This window comes from Camponotus vicinus, unplaced genomic scaffold (genome assembly GCF_025532165.1).
Source record: "Camponotus vicinus isolate PSW18456_S1 unplaced genomic scaffold, iyCamVici1.0 SCAF_6, whole genome shotgun sequence".
Classification (NCBI taxonomy): domain Eukaryota; kingdom Metazoa; phylum Arthropoda; class Insecta; order Hymenoptera; family Formicidae; genus Camponotus; species Camponotus vicinus.
Window position 1 is genome coordinate 18,489,409 of NW_028141978.1, and position 23,758 is coordinate 18,513,166.

General features: G+C 34.9%; 2 pseudogenes across 1 annotated transcript; one reads left to right on the top strand and one right to left on the bottom strand.

Moving 5' to 3' along the window:
- The first annotated feature begins 16,838 nt into the window (after positions 1-16,838).
- Positions 16,839-19,723, top strand: LOC145973788 (uncharacterized; annotated as a pseudogene). The gene is made up of 6 exons (XR_014439547.1): positions 16,839-17,807; positions 18,132-18,267; positions 18,334-18,420; positions 18,660-19,041; positions 19,299-19,375; positions 19,467-19,723. The product of XR_014439547.1 is annotated as an uncharacterized LOC145973788 (transcript).
- Positions 19,724-20,159: 436 nt separating this feature from the next.
- LOC145973220 (uncharacterized) lies at positions 20,160-21,822 on the bottom strand (annotated as a pseudogene).
- Between the last annotated feature and the right edge of the window lie 1,936 nt (positions 21,823-23,758).

Below are 23,758 nucleotides of genomic sequence, written 5' to 3' on the forward strand. Positions count from 1 at the left end.
GTACAAATTCAGGAAAGAATTAAAAGTTATGGCTAAGAAATTAATTTCAGAGCAAAAGGATAAATTATATTTTTTATAATTATTATAATATTGAATTATAATTTAATATTTTCCATATAACTGTGGGCATATATAAAACTTAAACATATATTGTTAGAAATTTCTTTCAAGTTATTAATAAATCATACACATTTAAAGACAATGGAAAATGGAATGTATATGTATATATAAATATATACACATATAAATAAAATTAATAAAATCTACATATGCACGTCTATTTTCAAATCTTTTTCCTTTATGTATTTTTTTTTTATAATATAAATGTATATCTCTTCTATACGAAATGATAATTATAATGATCAGTTTTATTATCGAGAAATATATGTTATGCCATTGATTCTTATTTTCATTTAAATTTAAAATAAAAGCGTTCTTATAATTCAAATGTAACTTCATTTTAATATTTCAGAGTAATAATGTTGATCATGTTTCATACGAATCGTTATGGTATAAGAAGTATTTTTACAGAATGACTTAATATATGTTGCATTGCGATGTTAGCAGCTTATATCCGTAACTGTACCATGCATACTACCGATTCTTTCAATTAATTACTATGCTTCTGTAAGTTATACTGGGATACCTGAGATAATTTTGGCGATATACATAATTTAACATATTTCTAACCATTTCTCTTTGCAACAAAAACACAATGCAAAAATTCCTAGTAAATAATAGTTGCTGTTTTCGAATTATAAATATTATTATTTGTATATTTTAAAACAAATAAATTTCTGTTTGCAGAAATATTTGTTACTTAAATTAAACTATAAAATTGAAAATCATTTATGTATTGGGAAAAATAATTAGTTAATTAATCTATATATGTTCAAAAACTATATAAAAATCCTAATTTAACTATAATAAATTTTGTCGAAATATATTTGTTGAATATGTATAAATCTTTGTTTCATTAAATTGCAATTCTCTCTATATCTACAATTAATATATCTTAAATTTATATTTGATCAAAATAAATGCACATAGGCGAAAGTAAAATAAGTAACATAAAATTAAAACATATAAGTAGATAAAAATAATATAATATATAATATAAGAACGACCAGAAATGTAAAACTTACTGCTCGCATATGTGTTAAATTAAAATTAAAATTTGAATGGTGTAGACTTCATTGCCGGAGCGTTTAAAATTAAATAAAATGAATCCATTATATATAAACTCAAGCTACAAATTTTATTTATCTGTTTTGATAATTCCTCATATATTTTGCGAATCTTTATTAATTCTTTTGTAATATTGCATAAATAAATAATAAAAAAAATAAGATAAGATAGCAAAAATGAAAAGAAGAAGTAGAGATATAGTAGATAGAAAGGCAAAAAATTAAGAAAGGAATTCTGCGGATCTATTAAGAATTTTTAATAACTAAATGTGTATTCTTTTACACTGCATTTAAGTACAGTGTATTAAATAAAAAATTGATAGCATTCGATCGATTTGCATTTCGATTTGCATTTCGATTTCGTTGAAAAATTAGTTTCCATTTTTTTTTTATATGTTCCGCTTTATTATATGATGGGCATTAACCATAAGTTTTATAAGCAAAAAAAGAGAATATGAAAATCAATAATCTATCTCTTTAGCACATACATGTATAAATTTTGTCTAATTGAAATAAAAAAGTTCCATATTTATATCAGTCACGTAATATTTTTAAGGAAATCACAAAAATTAATGAAATATAATCAAGCAATTATTGAATATGTCATATTGAAGTGTATACTAATATCATATTCAAAAAATTACATAATTATAAAAAATATATAATAATGAATAATAAATCTTTTATTAAAAATAATTTATAGGCAAAGAAATTTAATTAAAATCATAAAATGCCGGAAAAATTATTACGCTATCCGAATCGTTATGTGGAATATGTAGTTTAGGCAAATACGCTTATTGTTTGACAGAATAGAATGTTGGAATGCGCAGCAATTTCTTTCTAATTAGTTTTTATCTTCTTGCGTTTTACAAAAAAGTATCGTATATATTACTTCAATTTTCTCTCTCTTTTGTTTGATATATTTATTCAAATCTTATCTTCTTAACAATACAAAACAATCACATCTTCTCTCTTAAGCATATAATAAAAGTAGAGGTAATATATTTCTACTGTATGGTACAGTAACTTTATGGAATAATATCTTCCAGTACGTTGATAATAGGACATCGTCAGTATTCACTATAGTGGTTACTACATAATATTGTACCAGTGAGTATAATTTTTAGCATATTAAGTGTATTCATTCGTTACAAAAATTTTTTACAAGCAGTATACAATTAAAAAAAGAAAAGCAAGTCAACATTGTTGTCGACGTGTAAATAGGAACGAGTGATATTTGGTTTTCTCAAGATGCCTCGATTACTAAGGAATTATTCAAAACTTTTTGTTTTGGAGAAACTGAAATAAGGAATGAAATAAGGAATCGTGTTAAGAATGAAATATACAGCTCAGACTTGATAAACGGTTTTTTATTTTTAATTTAGACGCACGCTTCTATTTAAAAACCTATGCAATTTAAATATAATATATTTTTGAATGTTATTAAAGATCGTAAACCTACATTGTATATTTAATATCTTAACAATAAAATATGCATTTTTTAAATTTGTATGATTATATAAAACTATTTTAAAAAATTATGAATTTTAATTTGTTAGTTTTATAATTTTATTAAAAAATTATTATCATAATATGAAATATGTGACAGTGTCTAAACACTATACTTTCTATGCACTAATTTTAAAATCGTAAAAATGCTTCAAATTATGCTTTTTACCAATTATATCCCAATCACTCTTGATTTAATTTTAAGCTATGCAATACTCATTTAAAAGAAGATTCATTTTATTTTAATGAAAATGTATATATTATATCCACTTCACTAATTTAATTTTCGTTTAATTAATTGAGACGACCAAAATAAAATTTATTTAGTGCAATTATTTAGGGTACAGTGCTATTAATCGCTAAATCGATTTTTAATTGAATTCAATGTTTCATACCTAGGATCTAAAATTCAAATATTTCCGGCAAAATGGATGATTCAAAGATAAATGCAAAAACAAATATAATCTTATATAATATTTAAATAGCAAACTATACTGTCAATATGAAGTGAGATATGCACAGAGCATTAAAGATATGAGATGCAAATGTACTAGGTTTATAAAAATTTTATAATTAATTAAAAAAATAAACATCTATTATTTTTAGAATTTTACTGTGGAAAATAATGTTTATGGCTGTCGAACGGCTATCGAACGGGTCAGAAACGACTGTGAACGAGGCTACGGACTACCAACAGGGCCAAGGACGGCAACAAACGGGTCAAGAACGTCTATCGAACTCCAACGAACGGGCCAGGAACATCTATCGAACGTCTATCGAACGCCAACGAACGGGCCAGGAACGTCTATCGAACGGCTATCGAACGGGTCAGAAACGACTGTGAACGAGGCTACGGACTACTTAGAAGCGACTACCAACAGGGTCAATTACGGCAACAAACGGCTGCGAACAGCTATCGAACGGGGCAGGAACAGCTAACGAACGGCTATCGAACGGGTCAGAAACGGCTGTCGAACGGGGCAGGAACGGCAACTAACAGCTATCGAACGGGTCAGAAACGGCTATCGAACGGCAACTAACAGCTATCGAACGGGTCAGAAACGGCTATCGAACGGCAACTAACAGCTATCGAACGGGTCAGAAACGGCTATCGAACGGAGCAGGAACGGCAACTAACAGCTATCGAACGGCTGTCGAACGGCTACGAACGGTAGCGGACGATACAGAACGGCTATTGAAAAAAAACGACAAACGGTAGTGAACGGCTCAGAAACGAAGAGCTAAAGAGTGGCAACGAATGATAAAACGCACGGTGATACTCGGGGCACATATCGTTTGATCGACGAATCGAAACAACGATGGATCGACGATCGGGAATAACCGAGGAAGCGAAGAAACAACATAGTTTAGAGAAATGGCAGTACACACACACACACACACACACACACACACACACACACACACACACACACACACACTATTTCCGTTCGATAACCGTTCAACGGTCGTTCATTTCCATTCGACAAACGTTCAATAGTCATTCGACAGTCGTTCAATATCATTCCATAACCGTTCATTTTTCAATAGCCACGGCTATTGAACGTTTGTCGAATGGAAATGAACGACCGTTGAACGGTTATCGAACGGAAATAGTGTGTGTGTGTGTGTGTGTGTGTGTGTGTGTGTGTGTACTGCCATTTCTCTAAACTATGTTGTTTCTTCGCTTCCTCGGTTATTCCCGATCGTCGATCCATCGTTGTTTCGATTCGTCGATCAAACGATATGTGCCCCGAGTATCACCGTGCGTTTTATCATTCGTTGCCACTCTTTAGCTCTTCGTTTCTGAGCCGTTCACTACCGTTTGTCGTTTTTTTTCAATAGCCGTTCTGTATCGTCCGCTACCGTTCGTAGCCGTTCGACAGCCGTTCGATAGCTGTTAGTTGCCGTTCCTGCTCCGTTCGATAGCCGTTTCTGACCCGTTCGATAGCTGTTAGTTGCCGTTCGATAGCCGTTTCTGACCCGTTCGATAGCTGTTAGTTGCCGTTCGATAGCCGTTTCTGACCCGTTCGATAGCTGTTAGTTGCCGTTCGATAGCCGTTTCTGACCCGTTCGATAGCTGTTAGTTGCCGTTCCTGCCCCGTTCGACAGCCGTTTCTGACCCGTTCGATAGCCGTTCGTTAGCTGTTCCTGCCCCGTTCGATAGCTGTTCGCAGCCGTTTGTTGCCGTAATTGACCCTGTTGGTAGTCGCTTCTAAGTAGTCCGTAGCCTCGTTCACAGTCGTTTCTGACCCGTTCGATAGCCGTTCGATAGACGTTCCTGGCCCGTTCGTTGGCGTTCGATAGACGTTCGATAGATGTTCCTGGCCCGTTCGTTGGAGTTCGATAGACGTTCTTGACCCGTTTGTTGCCGTCCTTGGCCCTGTTGGTAGTCCGTAGCCTCGTTCACAGTCGTTTCTGACCCGTTCGATAGCCGTTCGACAGCCATAAACATTATTTTCCACAGTAAAATTCTAAAAATAATAGATGTTTATTTTTTTAATTAATTATAAAATTTTTATAAACCTAGTACATTTGCATCTCATATCTTTAATGCTCTGTGCATATCTCACTTCATATTGACAGTATAGTTTGCTATTTAAATATTATATAAGATTATATTTGTTTTTGCATTTATCTTTGAATCATCCATTTTGCCGGAAATATTTGAATTTTAGATCCTAGGTATGAAACATTGAATTCAATTAAAAATCGATTTAGCGATTAATAGCACTGTACCCTAAATAATTGCACTAAATAAATTTTATTTTGGTCGTCTCAATTAATTAAACGAAAATTAAATTAGTGAAGTGGATATAATATATACATTTTCATTAAAATAAAATGAATCTTCTTTTAAATGAGTATTGCATAGCTTAAAATTAAATCAAGAGTGATTGGGATATAATTGGTAAAAAGCATAATTTGAAGCATTTTTACGATTTTAAAATTAGTGCATAGAAAGTATAGTGTTTAGACACTGTCACATATTTCATATTATGATAATAATTTTTTAATAAAATTATAAAACTAACAAATTAAAATTCATAATTTTTTAAAATAGTTTTATATAATCATACAAATTTAAAAAATGCATATTTTATTGTTAAGATATTAAATATACAATGTAGGTTTACGATCTTTAATAACATTCAAAAATATATTATATTTAAATTGCATAGGTTTTTAAATAGAAGCGTGCGTCTAAATTAAAAATAAAAAACCGTTTATCAAGTCTGAGCTGTATATTTCATTCTTAACACGATTCCTTATTTCATTCCTTATTTCAGTTTCTCCAAAACAAAAAGTTTTGAATAATTCCTTAGTAATCGAGGCATCTTGAGAAAACCAAATATCACTCGTTCCTATTTACACGTCGACAACAATGTTGACTTGCTTTTCTTTTTTTAATTGTATACTGCTTGTAAAAAATTTTTGTAACGAATGAATACACTTAATATGCTAAAAATTATACTCACTGGTACAATATTATGTAGTAACCACTATAGTGAATACTGACGATGTCCTATTATCAACGTACTGGAAGATATTATTCCATAAAGTTACTGTACCATACAGTAGAAATATATTACCTCTACTTTTATTATATGCTTAAGAGAGAAGATGTGATTGTTTTGTATTGTTAAGAAGATAAGATTTGAATAAATATATCAAACAAAAGAGAGAGAAAATTGAAGTAATATATACGATACTTTTTTGTAAAACGCAAGAAGATAAAAACTAATTAGAAAGAAATTGCTGCGCATTCCAACATTCTATTCTGTCAAACAATAAGCGTATTTGCCTAAACTACATATTCCACATAACGATTCGGATAGCGTAATAATTTTTCCGGCATTTTATGATTTTAATTAAATTTCTTTGCCTATAAATTATTTTTAATAAAAGATTTATTATTCATTATTATATATTTTTTATAATTATGTAATTTTTTGAATATGATATTAGTATACACTTCAATATGACATATTCAATAATTGCTTGATTATATTTCATTAATTTTTGTGATTTCCTTAAAAATATTACGTGACTGATATAAATATGGAACTTTTTTATTTCAATTAGACAAAATTTATACATGTATGTGCTAAAGAGATAGATTATTGATTTTCATATTCTCTTTTTTTGCTTATAAAACTTATGGTTAATGCCCATCATATAATAAAGCGGAACATATAAAAAAAAAATGGAAACTAATTTTTCAACGAAATCGAAATGCAAATCGAAATGCAAATCGATCGAATGCTATCAATTTTTTATTTAATACACTGTACTTAAATGCAGTGTAAAAGAATACACATTTAGTTATTAAAAATTCTTAATAGATCCGCAGAATTCCTTTCTTAATTTTTTGCCTTTCTATCTACTATATCTCTACTTCTTCTTTTCATTTTTGCTATCTTATCTTATTTTTTTTATTATTTATTTATGCAATATTACAAAAGAATTAATAAAGATTCGCAAAATATATGAGGAATTATCAAAACAGATAAATAAAATTTGTAGCTTGAGTTTATATATAATGGATTCATTTTATTTAATTTTAAACGCTCCGGCAATGAAGTCTACACCATTCAAATTTTAATTTTAATTTAACACATATGCGAGCAGTAAGTTTTACATTTCTGGTCGTTCTTATATTATATATTATATTATTTTTATCTACTTATATGTTTTAATTTTATGTTACTTATTTTACTTTCGCCTATGTGCATTTATTTTGATCAAATATAAATTTAAGATATATTAATTGTAGATATAGAGAGAATTGCAATTTAATGAAACAAAGATTTATACATATTCAACAAATATATTTCGACAAAATTTATTATAGTTAAATTAGGATTTTTATATAGTTTTTGAACATATATAGATTAATTAACTAATTATTTTTCCCAATACATAAATGATTTTCAATTTTATAGTTTAATTTAAGTAACAAATATTTCTGCAAACAGAAATTTATTTGTTTTAAAATATACAAATAATAATATTTATAATTCGAAAACAGCAACTATTATTTACTAGGAATTTTTGCATTGTGTTTTTGTTGCAAAGAGAAATGGTTAGAAATATGTTAAATTATGTATATCGCCAAAATTATCTCAGGTATCCCAGTATAACTTACAGAAGCATAGTAATTAATTGAAAGAATCGGTAGTATGCATGGTACAGTTACGGATATAAGCTGCTAACATCGCAATGCAACATATATTAAGTCATTCTGTAAAAATACTTCTTATACCATAACGATTCGTATGAAACATGATCAACATTATTACTCTGAAATATTAAAATGAAGTTACATTTGAATTATAAGAACGCTTTTATTTTAAATTTAAATGAAAATAAGAATCAATGGCATAACATATATTTCTCGATAATAAAACTGATCATTATAATTATCATTTCGTATAGAAGAGATATACATTTATATTATAAAAAAAAATACATAAAGGAAAAAGATTTGAAAATAGACGTGCATATGTAGATTTTATTAATTTTATTTATATGTGTATATATTTATATATACATATACATTCCATTTTCCATTGTCTTTAAATGTGTATGATTTATTAATAACTTGAAAGAAATTTCTAACAATATATGTTTAAGTTTTATATATGCCCACAGTTATATGGAAAATATTAAATTATAATTCAATATTATAATAATTATAAAAAATATAATTTATCCTTTTGCTCTGAAATTAATTTCTTAGCCATAACTTTTAATTCTTTCCTGAATTTGTACGTGGAAAAGCATTCAGAAATATCACTTCAGCATGAAGTTTGTATTGATCATCATCATGTTATTTGCCACTAAGTCTATTAATTCTTGTTCTGTCACCTACACAATTTGATCATTGTAGTATATTTGATAAAACATTTTATATACTTTGCATTAGAAAATAATCTGAACGTAATTATCATAGCACATGTATGCAATTAATGTTTAAATTATAATCTGCAATTTATTATTAAAAAGGGAAATAGAAATTTACAAGTTCAATAATATAGAAATAGAACCCTTGGCGAAGGACAGTGATTACGATAGTGACAATAGTGACGATATTCTTGATGAAAAGTTACAAAAGAAACAGCGAAATTTAAGCATACCTGAAATAATAACATTAAACGAAGCAACAAAGATATGTTGCATTTCTTATTACTATATGGAAAATGGATCGAAATATTGTACCGAATGCTTTCTAGAAGACCCGTATCAGTTTGAAGAAACTAGTTCTGTTCGGGAACATAGAACCATAGGTTGTAGCAATATGGATAATATGTCATGCAAAGGGTGCAAAAAAATGTTTGAATCAAATATTGCCCTGCAACATGTGCCCTATTTGCACAAATTAAAATAGATGAGTCATGGATAACATTGTAAGTATCTTTTAATTTATTATATGATATATCAAAAGTATCTTAAAATAAATTATTAAATAATTTAAACTAATGAAATGCATATGTTTTCTTCTGTTTTCAGAAACGGCTTCCCCACATAGCCCGACGGCCTATTTTATATATTATTTTTTCTTTTATATTGTATACTTTTTTTTATTAAACTCACACATTTAAATAAATTATATATTTTTAATTGTAACAAAAAAAATTGCAATTATTTACACGCCTTTCCCTTGCGCTCCAATCCTTTGCGTGCTCTCGCATTAATTATAAGTCTCGCTATCGTTCTCTCTTGTACGCGTTCTCTCTCACACGCGCGGCAAGGGTGTAAAGCAGTCGAATATTGGTATCATAAACAGAAAACATAAAAAGAAGGAAGGTTCCAAGATCCATTTTTCTTCATAGGAATACTGTTCATATTGTTTATACCGAGCGTAGAAAAAGACCATGAAAGGATCATGAATGGTTAATATATACAGTGGGTGTAAAAAATATTCGTACACTAGTGTAACCCTTCCAGTTTTGAGACCTTTATAATTCCTACAGCGGAGAGTAACATTCGATTTCAATCTCAGTCGTGTATTGTCCGAAAGGAGAGCGTCAGCGAGTTTAACCGTGGTATTTCTTTTTCCGTGTGTGATTATTTCTTACGCTGCAAATAAGATGGATTCTATTTTTCATTTTTCATTTTGGAAGAGGAGTTTTGTAGAGCTCTTATTTTCTGTGATACTAAAAGTGGTATTTGTCTGGAAGGTAGGTAGTGTTTTTGTGAAAACAATTGTGCGTATGTGTATGTGGATTTTTAATATATATTATTTTATAGTACCCCGATGATGTCAAAATTCCCGGGTTCATCAACATACAGCATCGACGCAACGTGCGGGCGGAGCGCTGGAACGCGCGACACGATCTCGCGGAGGAATGGGGCGACACCCCGGAGAGTCGCCAGGATAATGATGTAAATGGATCGTGGAGATATCTCGACATTTTTAATCTGCGGCTGCTCTTCGGGATGGAGTCCCTATTTGACGAAATCTGCGAACTATCGGTTATAAGATACGAAGAGAACAGAATAATCGAAGAGGAGAGAATACGGGAAATACAAAGAAGACTGGGAGAGGAAAGAAGAAGACGGTTACTGGAATACTGGTACGGCTCTGCAGTTCCAGGGGGCTAAGGTACATATTTCTTTTTAAAATTTTTAAATTAGTTTTTTTTTTATTTTTTTTATTTTAATTAAGATAAAATTAATGTAGCGTTTTTCCTGTTTCAGGAGCTGCCTCCCCCTTACAGCCCGGCGCACCGTCCGCATTATTTTATATTCATCATTTTATTTTCTTTCCCTATATTTTATTAATTTTTAAATTTTAATATTAAGTACACACACACACACACACACACACACACACACACAATTTGTAATACTCATACACACATTTAAATAAATTCTACATATTTTTAATTGTAACGAAAAAAAAAATTGCAATTATTTACGCGCCTCTCCTTGCGCTCCCATCCCTTGCGTCTCTCTTGCGCTAGTTGTAAGTATAGCGATATCGTTCTCTCTCGCACGCGTTGTTCTCGCGCTATTATCGTTCTCTCTTTCGTACGCGCTATCGTTCTCTCTCTCTCACTCGCGTTATTCTTGCAATATCGTTCTCTCTCGCACGCGTTGTTCTCGCGCTATTGTCGTTTTCTCTCTTTCTATGCTCGTCGCTCACTTACCTTTGCGTCGTCCTTCTCACGCCATCTTACATTGCACCATCCTTGTCGCACGTTGATGTCATCCTTGTCGCACTGTCCTCTTCACACACTTAGCGCTATCCTTTTCCCACATGTAGCGCTGTCCTTTTCCCACACGTAGCGCTATCCTTCTCACACCACCGTCTTCTTTCCGCGGATCCCCCTTCTCCTCGCAGACTCCCTTCCTCGCGCGTGACGTCATTCCCCGCGCCACCGAAATTATATTTCAAAAAGAAAAATGTATAATTATTTACGCACCTCTCCCTTGCACTACCCTTTTCCCATTCTTTGCGCTAATTATAAGTCTCGCTATCGTTCTCTCTCGTACGCATTTTTTTCGCACGCGATATTATCGTTCTCTCTCACACGCGCTGCAAGGGTACAAAGCAGCCGAACATCGGTTTATGATTGTTTATACTTGTCATAAAACATCCAACACAAACGTCCCCCGCCCCGCCCCGCAGCCCCCGCGCCTACGAAATCCCCTTCGTCCCGCGTGACGTCATTCCCCCGCGCCGCTGAGATCCCCTCGCGCCTCACCCCCCCTGAGAGGACTTGGGTTAGAACCGGCCTAGTATACCTACTCTTGTTATTAGCACGCGCGTATCTGTTGGAACACTGACTCAGACCACCACGTATACCGCGTTCGATAAACATGACGGTAAGCAATTCAAACGTAATCTTTGTATGCTTTAACATGGCGTCCCACGTGTATCCGGGAAGAGTATAATAATATGCGGGGTCGAGTCCGTAACTTTCGATACATTTGTCGCGAAAGTTTTCAACAATATCGGCTAATAACAAGACATCGATTTTAAGATATAAATCGCTATATTCGCCTAGCGTTCGAATGGAGAATCGCGTCCAGATGTTCTCGGCGTGCGCGTAATCGCTCTCGGATATAGTTTCACCGGTCAAAGAACTGTAAAATGATTCGCGCGGTGGTAAATATGTATCTTGCAACTTGTCAACGGAATCGACGTATTCGTACGGAAAGACACCTTATCGTGTTAATAAACTGAAATTTTCTGCAGATAAATTTTGAAATTCTGATTTTAAAATATCGAGTTTATCTTTATCTAGATAAGATGCTAATTTGTCGAGATTTGCCGTAAGAAATTTGTATGAATCAATAAAACGTAATTTTACTTGATTTTTTGGTTTTTCTTCCTTAAGATCGACATTTTTGGTAAACGATATATATTTCTCTTTCGTTATTGGAAGTAACTCGACTCTCCCTTCGAACGCTGTGGCTATTTCTTCGATAATGAAATGCGAATCACAACCGGATAAATTGTGAAACACTATTGGAATACAGAAAGACTCTTTGTAATTTAAATTACAATTTGAATGCGCGGGTCCTCTATACCGTCCGGTCAGATGGCAATGATCGCGTATGCGTGTATCGTCTTGCGCGAACGGTTTTTCGCATATATAACATTGAGTAGCGCTATTAAATTTTTCACATTCTTCGAATGTTAAATCTACCATAGGGACATTAGTAGTTAAAATATTTTTTACACGAAATGCTAACATTTTAAGTTGCTCGACGAACCATGCTATACAATCGGTACTGTGACGCGAATGGTATGCGGATAATGTGTCGTCGTACGAGCCATGTATAAAATACGCTATACTAAATACCCGATGGTGCTGGTACGCGTTCTTTTCTTCCTCCTCCATCTTGGTCAAAACGCATTCCAAGTCGGCGTACACGATGAATGGAAGCTGCTCTTTCCTGTTGTAGTTGTTGAACTCGAGCCACTTGTCTTTATCACTCGGCAACCGGATAGCGCAGTCGTTCATCTTTTCACAGTCTACCGTATGTAACTGCAACTTGTCATTCGAACTAAAGTAGTGTAAACATCTGTAAAAGAATATTTAAATTAAAGATTTATGCAATGCATTATATTTTATAATTACATAAATTATTCAAATTATACACACCGGTCACAGATTTCTTGTGGTCCTTTTTGCTCAGTTGCGAGCTCACGAGCCGGGATAAATTTTTGATCCAAGCGAAATGCCCGACGCTGTTGCCGTCTTCCACATACAACAGATTGACGTGCTTATCCCGTTTCTGCTCTGAAAGACGTATCGGGACAAGTGCTGTTTTCTTTCTCGATGTACACGTTGATCGAAATATCGTTGACAAGTTCAAATTTTTTAATCTGATTGACAGTCACTGGAAACTCAATGTCCCGGAGATTCAGCACTGTCGCGTAATGCGGGTACGATGATTCCCGTTCCGCCTTTCTTTCTGCGGGATATAGAGCGGCGACCACTGCCCACGCGAAACACGCATTGTCTTTTGATTGTACGTTAATCACTGCTCTCTTCATCATAATCTCCCGCGATAATTTTATATGGCATCCCGCGCGCATAGGATTATACTTATTTATATTTACAGTCAAATTCAATATTCGCGACAATGCCCACCCGCTATCGCGTTCCTGAAATTCCTCCAGCGATGCTAGAGTGGGTTCGATAACGCGGCGCTCATACCACTCGCGTAAATCGGACGTGCAAAAGAGTTCACAGTTTCTCGTATTAATACTTTTGTTAGCGCGTTTATCTCCTGCCACGAACTCGCCGTTGAATATGGTGTTCACTTTTACACAATTGTGTTTCTTCATAATGTTCTTCACATGTTCTATCACAATGTCTTTGGCGTCTTCGAGAAATTGGCGAGGTTCGATGTGATTATAGTTTATCACCGCACCAGTCAATACACGATTGTCGAACGCCGTATCAATCTCGCGCCACACAAGTTCATTTTGATGCGCGCTACATCCGGCACCCGCGTTATTGTCGCCACTGTAATTACCACCACTGGGCATAAACTGTCTCTGCAATCGAGTCTTTGCACCTTCGAGTCGCGCGATCCAAGCAATCAGCGATTGTCGATTCCCGATCGATAATCGTGGTCGTTTGATCCGACTTTGCTCTTCCAGCGACTCGATGTGCTCGTTGCACCGTTGTAGCCATGCAAAATATTCGCCCAAGGTGGCAATTTGGTTGGATCGCTCCACCAGGTCGCGTTCAGTCTGTTCGATGTTTTCCATTTTTTTTTTCACACTTTTAACACAGTTTTCTATGGAGCATTTGCACACGTACATTGCATAATCGTGCAAAAATCTTTCTAACAGAACATCGCTATACTCTGACAACCGATGTGTCGATGCGCGTTCAAATCACGTATTGTGACTTGATGCGCTTCAATCCTCCCTGTATTTCGTCTAAACCTGTTTTTATCTTTGTGTAAAATAAATAAGTATGATGTATCATAATAATCATTTATTTACATCTCAGAAAGAATTCGTTCTCTCTCTCACACGCGCGGCAGGGGCACAAAGCAGCCGAATATCGGCGCTGATATGTTGCAATTCTTCCTAGAAAAAATATGGAAAATAATTCTGGGTCGGCCCTAATATCCAATCCTTTTCAAATACCGCTGTTTACCAGCCGGACATCGGTTTATGATTGTTTATACTTGCGATAAAAAAACATCCAACACGCCCCCAAGCGTCCCCCACCCCGCACCTCCGTACTATGATTTGATATGTTTCAATCCTCCTCCTTATATATTTCGTCTAATCCTTTCTCATCTTTTGAATGTGGGAAGCGAAGGTACAAAGCAGTCGAACATCGACAAAAAAAAGGGAGGGGTCCTAAGATCCAATCCTCTTCAAAGGAATACTGGTGTTTATATTGTTTATGTTAAAAATATATATAATGAAGAGGAGTCTGCTGCACTAGAGTGTCATTTCTTTCGTTGCACTTCTGTGTTTCGGTGGTCTTGTGCAATGGCTGAAGAAAACATAATTATCATCGACGATGATATGGTGGTTGAAAAAGACGTAATTATCATCGACAATGATACGGTGGCTGAAGAAAACGTAATTATCATCGACGACGATACGGATGATGATTACGATTATTGGATGGATCCAGTTGTGGCGGAGAGGATGGAGATAGAGAGAGAGAGGAGAGAGAGAGGAGAGAGATGGAAGATGATGGATCTGATATAGAAATAGAACCCTTGGAGAAGGACAGTGATTACGATAGTGACAATAGTGACGATATTCTTGATGAACTGTTATAAAAGAAACAGCGAAATTTAAGCATACCTGAAATAATAACATTCAACGAAGCAACAAAGATATGTTGCGTTTCCTATTACTATATGGAAAATGGATCGAAATATTGTATCGAATGCTTTCTAAGAGTACCGTATCAGTTTGAAGAAACTTCGAACGTTCTGTTCGAAAACATAGAACCATAGCTTATGTCCATGTGGAGAATATGTCATGCACAGGGTGCAGAAAATGTTTGAATCAAATATTGGCCTGCAACATGTGCCCTATTTGCACAAATTAAAATAGATGAGTCATGGATAACATTGTAAGTATCTTTTAATTTATTATATATCAAAAGTATCTTAAAATAAATTATTAAATAATTTAAACTAATGAAATGCATATGTTTTCTTCTGTTTTCAGAAACGGCTTCCCCAACATAGCCCGACAGCCTATTTTATATATTTTATATATTTTATTATTTTTCTTTTATATTGTATAGTTTTTTTTTATTAAACTCACACATTTAAATAAATTATATATTTTTAATTGTAACAAAAAAAAATTGCAATTATTTACACGCCTTTCCCTTGCGCTCCAATCCTTTGCGTGCTCTCGCATTAATTATAAGTCTCGTACGCGTTCTTTTCGCACTCTTATCGTTCTCTCTCACACGCGCGGCAAGGGCACAGAGCAGTCGAATATCGGTATCATAAACAGAAAACATAAAAAAAAAGAAGGTTCCAAGATCCATTTCTCTTCATAGGAATACTTCATATTGTTTATACCGAGCGTAGAAAAAGACCATAAAAGGATCACTAATGGTTAATATATACAGTGGGTGTAAAAAATATTCGTACACTAGTGTAACCCTTCCAGTTTTGAGACCTTTATAATTCCTACAGCGGAGAGTAACATTCGATTTCAATCTGAGTCGTGTATTGTCCGAGAGGAGAGCGTCAGCGAGTTTAACCGTGGTATTTCTTTTTCCGTGTGTGTGATTATTTCTTACGCTGCATAAAATGGATTGTATTATTAATTATTCGTTTTGGAAGAGGAGTTTCATAGACCTCTTATTTTTTGTAATATTAAAAGTGGCATTCGTCTGGAAGGTAGGTAGTGTTTTTGTGAAAAAAAATGTGCGTATGTGTATTTTTAATATATTTTATAGTTCCCCGATGATGTCAAAATTCCTGGTTTTATGAATATCGAGCATCGACGCAGCGGAGCGGTGGAACGCGCGACATGATCTCGCGGAGGAATGGGGTGACACCCCGGAGAGTCAAGATAACGATGTAAATGGATGGAAATATCTTGACATCTTTAACCTGCGGCTGCTCTTCGGGACGGAGTCCCTATTTGATGAAATATGTGAGCTATCGATTATGAGATATGAAGAGGAAAGAATACTGGAAGAGGAAAGTATACAGCAATGGCAAAGAAGAATGGAAGAGGAAGAAAGAAGACGGTTACAGGAATACTGGCAGCGCTTTTCAGCTCCAGGGCAAGGCTGCCAGATTGCATACGCTGCGTCCAGCGGCGGCACGATTTGTATCCCCACCACTTTCGGACACAAAGGCAAAAGCTCTCAACGAGCGCTTATGCCTTTATGTCCGAAAGTGGTGGGGATACAAATCGTGCCGCCGCTGGACGCAGCGTATGCAATCTGGCAGCCTTGCTCCAGGAGGCTAAGGTACATATTTCTTTTTAAAATTTTTGTTATTAATTATTAAGATTAAATTAGTTCTTTTATTTTTAATTAAGATAAAATTAATGTAGCGTTTTTCCTGTTTCAGGAGCTGCCTCCCCCTTACAGCCCGGCGCACCGTCCGCATTATTTTATATTCAACATTTTTTTTATTTCTTGTAACGATGCACCCCGTGCACCCCCGTGAGATGCATCGTTTTCGCGGCATGCGATCCGCCGGAAGCTGCCGCCCGGCAGAGGCAGAGGCGCGGTGCGCCCACATTTTTTAAAAGTTTAGAACGTACTGCATAAACGGCTTTAAGCCATTAGGCTAAAATTAGCCGAAAACAACCGAGCGTCGCCGATGCGGCCCGAACCGCCGATCGGCGAAAGCCCGCGTTCGGCGCGCTTCCCGAACCCCTCCGAACGGGCCCGACCGTACCATTTTTCCGAAACCCATTCGGAAGAGGTAATACCGCCGCGCGCCGACGCGGGTAACTAGCCGGTATAAAAAGGCCGCATTCGGCGAGTTAACTACCTTTTTTCCAATCCGATCACGAAAGTGAAAAGATCCGAAAACCTAGACCGCTCCTAAAAATTAGCCAACTCGCAAGATCCGGAGGTAGAGCGAACTCTTCCTCCATCGAGCACTGTCGATTCTTGTAACAGGCTCTTTCCATCCGAGCATTCTTCCGACCGAAAGAAACCGAATCAGAGTGCACTCCGGTTCGATCGAGAAATCTCGATATCGGTCTAACATCCGACCGCCTACCGCCGGTGCATCTAACTCGAGGTAGAGAGGAGAGCTATCTCGGACAAGAATTCTCGTCGGCACGGCGTTCCCGGGAACATTCCGTCTGACACAGGGAATCGTGAAAACATTTCTACGAAAACGACGCTACGACCCACGCAAAAACCCAGGGCTAGACCGATCGCCCAGACGCGCGACAAAAACTAGACACGCGCTACGTCAAACGGTCATTGACCGCGGAGAATTGTAAACACGCGTGGTATAAGGTGCAAATTCATGAGACGCTAAAAATGAGCGTCAAGGGGTATCACGTGATTTCCCTATGACGCTAGCGTCAAAGAAATAAAGTTGGATTTGTTCAATATCTAGCGTCGTCGCTGAATCGTCGTTGAGCATCCCAATACAAAAATGGATTTTGATGAAGTACGTAAAATATTTTCAAGTAATATCTTTAGCAGTAATATTTTACAGATATATATAAGAAATATAAATTCTGAAGATAAGTGTAATTTCTGAAGATTTTTATTCGCTAAAGATTTTGAGGTTAGAAATATTTAAAAAATTATGATTATATAATCAAAACAATATATTTATAAAAAATAAATAAAATAAATAAAATATAAATGTTGAAGTAAATAAATAGAAATATTTGTATAATATAAATATAAATATAATAATAAAATATAAATATAAAATAAAATATAAATATAATTATTTGTAATATTAATTAAATTTTGTATTTTTCAGGATGTATCCTTAGTACAAACATGTGGAATATGTGAAACGATCTGCGATCAATCAGAAATCGCAAATCATTCTTGCCTCGAAGGATATACACAATACACAACCGATCCTCAGACGTTTTATTTTTATCCTTTATTAGGTAAATTTATTATTATTATTATTATATTTAAAATAAAGCTAAATGTTTTTAAATCATATTTTGCAGATGATGGAGTGACCATAATTAGAAAAAGCATAATGCCGAACAACGAAGAACAAGTAGTAGCGACGCGATTGCAGGAAAAGAAGACAAGTAATTAATATGAGAATTATATGCATATATGCCGAGTTTTTTAATTCATCAATTGATCAATCGCATGATACGCAAATGTTGCAAATAAAGCATCTTGCTGTATTTGCGCATCCTGCGATTGATCAATCAATGAATTAAAAAACTCGTCCATGATAATAATGTAAAACAATTTTTTTATTGTTTATAATGTATTTAAATTTTGTATACATTTGTATATTTCATTACATCAATGCGGAAAGGAGTATTATCTGAGGTGCAAAATACTTCAAAGAAACCCCAAAGAAATTTAAATCAAGGCATAAGGACCAAACTGAATCACGACGATGAAGAAACTCTTATTTTAGAAGTTCAGTTACGAGAACTTCTTTGGAACTATAAACTTCCGCTACCACAACGAAACATAAGAATTGTAAAAAATTTGTGGCAGGAAGTGGCGAATGCCTTGAATGGAAAGATTACGAGCGATGAAGCAAAAGCAAAATTTAAAAGTCTTCATGACACGTACCGATGAATAATCAAAACGGAAAGTTGCGCCAGTGGATCTGCCAGAAAAGAGAGTGGAAAGAAATGGGCTCATTATGATTCAATGGAATTTATGCGAGATTCTTGCTTGCTGAAAACGTAAAAATTGTTTTATATAAATATTAAATTGGGAGCACACACTTTTTCATACCGCATAATTCATAATGCGTAAAGAGGAAATGAACTAATATTAGAATCTTTTATTTTTACCCCGAGATAAAAATAAAAGATTCTAATTGGCTCATTTCCTTATTCATTATTCATAATGTATTATAGAAAAATGTGTGCTCCCGGCTTTACAGGTATTATATATTTAAGTATAATTTAGAATAATAATTTTTTTTAAATTTTTATAGCACAGTAAGTAACATCGAAGACCAAATGAATAATGATCTTGAAGATAACGGCGAAAGCGTAGAAAACATTGGACCAAGTATGTATATTAATAATAAAATATTCCATGGCATTGTACATGCAAGTATTAAAAGAAAGTAATTAGTGTTTATAACATATGTTTTTTTTAGATCATAGATCTCGAAAAAAAAAAGAAAGGAACGATTGTAACACGGGTACCAGCGCAATAGAACGAATCGCAAATGCATTATGTGATAATAATGATGTTATGCCTGATCTTCCGCCTCCTCCAGTTCCAGACGAGATCGATTCTTTCTTGTCCATGTTGAGATGCCAACTGAGAGAACTGGCATCACGCAAACGAAGAGAAGTAATGAAAAAAATGTTGAATATAACATACGATGCTTTAACAGAACAATATGAATAATATTTTTATTTTTTAATGTACTTTTAAGGTTTGTTCGCGAAAAAGTGTTAATTTTGGAAATAAATTCTTTGAAATGTTATAGTTTTTTTATTTTTAAAAATCAAAATTATAAAATAAATGGTTTTAAGAGCAAATAAAGTTACACACACACACACAAGTAATAGGATTGAATGAATCATATAATAAATGATAAAAATTGATATAATTATAAATTTAATAAATTAATTTTAGAAAATTTTGGATCTAAAATGAGTACTATTGAATCATTTATGTCACACACACACATATATGGATTTTTCAGTTTAAAAATAAATCATAAAAGCAGACTAAACGATACATAATTACACGATGCAAATTACTAATTGAATTGAATATCACTTGATAATTTGAATAGAGATAAAACATGATGATAATAATACAAATAACAATAATCGAATTAACAATGGTCGAATTGCCATGGTAGCAGCTCCTTCACTGTTAAAATATCTGCAGAATTCTTCTCGAATTTCTCTAGCTTGGCGACTGCTGTTATTAGTACCGCATTTACTAATGTCATAAAGTGCACTATTTTCAATGCATGTTCTCCAAGAACCAGGAATGAAACCATTTGGACCATCTTGATCAACCATTGATGGAGGGACATATTGATTCTCTTCAATATCTTGTAAGCGAAGCCAATTGTGGAGACATACTATTGCTTGAACTATTTTCATTATTTTTTCTATGCTGCAAGTAATTGGTCGCTTCAAAATTCTCCATCTACTTACTAGAATGCCGAAAGTGTTTTCAATTGTTCTTCTGGCACGAATGAGACGATAATTGAAAATTAATCGATCTTGATTTAGATGTTCTCTTCCTGGATAAGGTCGAAGTAAATAATCTGTTAGTTGAAAAGCTTCATCACCCACAAGAACATAGGGTAAAGGTTGTCCATCTGATGTAATAAGTTCTGGTTCAGGTAAATTCATTCGTTTATGATGAAATGATTCGCCAATTAAAGAATCTTTGAAAATACCACCATCACTACGTCGACCGTAAGCTCCAATATCCACGAATGTAAAAATATACTTTGCATTGCATATTCCAAGCAATACAATGCTGTGAGAATTTTTGTAATTGAAATATGATGAGCCCGAATTGTCAGGACACTGAAAAAAAAGAATAATTATAATAATTAACATGGATTTATAAATAGGGCCATTTCACAATAGGCTGCAAATGCCTCGGTTGCCAGTTGACAGTTGCGAATTGATCAATCAGCTGACAAGTTGCTTTGCTCTGATTGATCAATCCACAACTGTTAACTGGCAACTCTGGGGCGTTTGCAACCTATTGTGGGATGGCCCTTGATGATTATAATTATTATAATTAATATGGACTTTTTTATATCTGTATCAAGATGTGTTTTCCGTCAATTGCTCCAATGCAATGTTTAAAATTCCATAAATCTTCAAAATCATGAGCAATGTTTAACCACTTTTCCTTTGTTAAAGAAGGAGGAAGTACTTTTTTTTGAAGATTACTCCATATGGCACTACATGTTTCGTCAATAATATTGCTCACAGTTGTCAAACCAACGAGATATTGGTAAGACATAGAAGTCATGGAATCACCAGATGCCAAGAATCTATGAATCAACGAAAATTTTAAATATTTATTAATACATTCAAAACAAAGAGGAACATGCAAATAATGTAATTATTGTCAATAATAATCGTTAATAATAACCTTAATGTTAATGATAATCGTTCTTCAGCAGAAATCGGTTTTCGAATCACCGTTTGTTTGGTGATTTGAGGAGCAACCATGAGTAATAGTTCTTCGAATTGCGTTGCCGTCATACGAAAGTAATTTCTAAATCGACTTTCATGTAATGACATGATCGGGAAAATTGCAGAGTAAAATCCATGAGTATGACGTTCTTGAAATATTGGTTCAATCCAAAAGCGTTTATCACTATAAACTTTCTCTGTTTTTTCATTTAATTCATAAATTGCTAGTGCTGCAAGTATTTTTCTTCGCTTATTTTCCTTCTTTTTTTTCTTGATAATTGTCATGCATTCCTTTAGCCACGTATGATATTTGTATGCAAACGACATTTCTAATGTTGATACAAATGTTCTGTATTGGAAAAAGAATACAACATTATGAAAATAATTTTTTTTTGTAAAAAGATCATTTTTGCTGTAAAAAAAAGATAACTTAGGCCCTGCGCACAATAGGAAAAATATTAAATATTAAATATTAAATATTAAATTTATAGAAAGAGAAAAAGAGAAGAGAAGAGTTCCTTTCTTTTTCTCTCGTTCTATAAATTTAATATTTAATATTTAATATTTAATATTTTTCCTATTGTGCGCAGGGCCTTACTCTTATTTATTTTAAGTTACTTTGTCGTAATTTTTAATATATTTGATATTTTTATATATACACTGCGGTTATTGTCACTATAAAATAGGTTAGATTGTTCAAAATTTGACGCTATACCCCTTTTCATGGATCTCAACTGTCGCTAGCGACAATCGTGATCACGTGACCTTTTTGACGCTGAAAATGAGCGTCGAGCGTCACCATGAAAAGGCACCTATACAAGTATCATAGAGTGCGAACGCGTGGCGAGATATATCGAAACGCGACTTAAAGCTGCACATCTCGCGAACCGAATCCGATTGCAGGCGAACGAATCAACGAGTAGTTCGCGCTCGCCTATTATATCCACGCGACACGAACAACAGTGTAACATTTAAATTATCATTCTTTTGTTTTTCTCATTACACACGCTCTCGTTTATCTCGACCGCCCACCGAACTCTGATCCCGACTCTGACTATCCGACGGCAAATCGCGCGGAAGTCGTCCGTGACATTGGCGCCCGAACAGTCTAAGGACCGGAATACGAGAAAACGTGGGAGCGAAAAGGATGAAAGCGTGGATATATAGACTAAATAAAGAACAGTTAATCGCAATGGCGAAGGCGCTTAATTTAGAAGACGCAGGTACTTTGGAGGAACTTCGCAAACGAATAAATCGATTCGCGGAGAAACATCCCGAACAAGTTAACGCGCTCGAGACGTACGCGGGGGAAGTAGGCACCCAAAGGTCGGTATCCCGCCTGGTAGTCCCACCGGCAAGCGCAGAATTTCGGACCCCCACCGCCACAGATATGGCTTTTTCATACGAGGGGAAAACCATAAACCAAATACGCAAATAGGGATGCCATTTTGATGGCTGAGACCCTGCCGCATTTCTGGAAAGGGTAGGGGAATTGAGACAGGCATACGGGTTCTCACCGGCGCAACTTTTACAAGGGCTCCCAGAATTGTTGAAAGGAGATACCCTCCTGTGGTTCAGAAACTACCGAGATTCCTGGGATACGTGGGACGATTTTGAACGCGATTTCCGGAGACAATTTTTGCCACGCCGATACGCGGCCACATTACGTCGTGAAATTATGGGGCGACATCAACAACCGACGGAAAAATTTGCACAATACGTCACGGTTATGATGACTTTGATGCGTCGGGCCGGGGAATACTCGCGGGACGAGCAGCTCGACGTGATTTACGATAACATGAACCCGGTTTATAAGCACTACGTGAGGATCGAAGACGTGCAAAATATAGCGGATTTACAAACACGGGCCGCGGAATTCGAAGATATACTTCAGGAACAAAAGGAGGCAACAAAGCGAGAGAAAGACACCGCGGTATCGTCAGTTGCATCGGTATATAACAAAAAAGATTGCTGCTGGCGGTGCAAACAAAGAGGACACACGCGCGCACAGTGCCGGAGGCAAGCAAAAAAGTTTTGCTCACAGTGCGGCCGGCACGGAGTCCTCACGAAAAACTGCCATCCGCAGGCAGGAAACGCCTCTGGGGCCGGAGGAAACGCGGCCGCGAACACAACTCCGAGCCCCGCATAAAATTTACACCGCGACCGCACATAGAAATTGAGATTCAGGGACGAAAGTACAACGCCCTGATAGATGGTGGATCGGAGATTTCGTTAATCAACCACCACATGTCGGAAGTACTGT